Raw genomic sequence first — 446 nt, forward strand, 5'->3', positions numbered from 1 at the left:
CAGAGGGTGTGTGCCAATAACAGGGGTATCACACTTCTCAGCCTCACTGGTAAGGTCTACTCCAAGGTGCGGTAAAGGAGGGTTCGACCGATAGTCGAACCTCGGATTGAAGAGGAACAATGCGAATTCCGTCCTGGTCGTGGAACAATGGATCAGATCTTCACTCTCGCAAGGATCTTAGAGGGAGCCTGGGAGTATGCCCAACCAGTGTACATGTGTTTTGTGGATCTGGAGAAAGCGTATGACCGGGTCTCCCGGGAGACACTGTGGGAGGTGCTGCGGGAGTATGGGGTGAGGGCGTCCCTTCTCAGGGCCATCCATCCAATCTGTATGACCAAAGCGAGAGCTGTGTCCGGGTTCTCGCCAGTAAGTCAGACTCATTCCAGGTAAGGGTTGGCCTCCGCCAGGGCTTCACTTTGTCACCAATCCTGTTTGTAATATTTATG

The 446-nt window shown here is 53.1% G+C and overlaps 1 long non-coding RNA gene across 1 annotated transcript in view; it reads left to right on the plus strand.

Annotated features, from left to right (window-relative positions):
- The window catches only part of LOC116698224 (uncharacterized), a 6946-nt gene that overhangs the window by 2397 nt on the left and 4103 nt on the right, over window positions 1-446 (plus strand). The window lies entirely within an intron of this gene.

The sequence above is a fragment of the Etheostoma spectabile genome, chromosome 11, assembly GCF_008692095.1.
Source record: "Etheostoma spectabile isolate EspeVRDwgs_2016 chromosome 11, UIUC_Espe_1.0, whole genome shotgun sequence".
Classification (NCBI taxonomy): domain Eukaryota; kingdom Metazoa; phylum Chordata; class Actinopteri; order Perciformes; family Percidae; genus Etheostoma; species Etheostoma spectabile.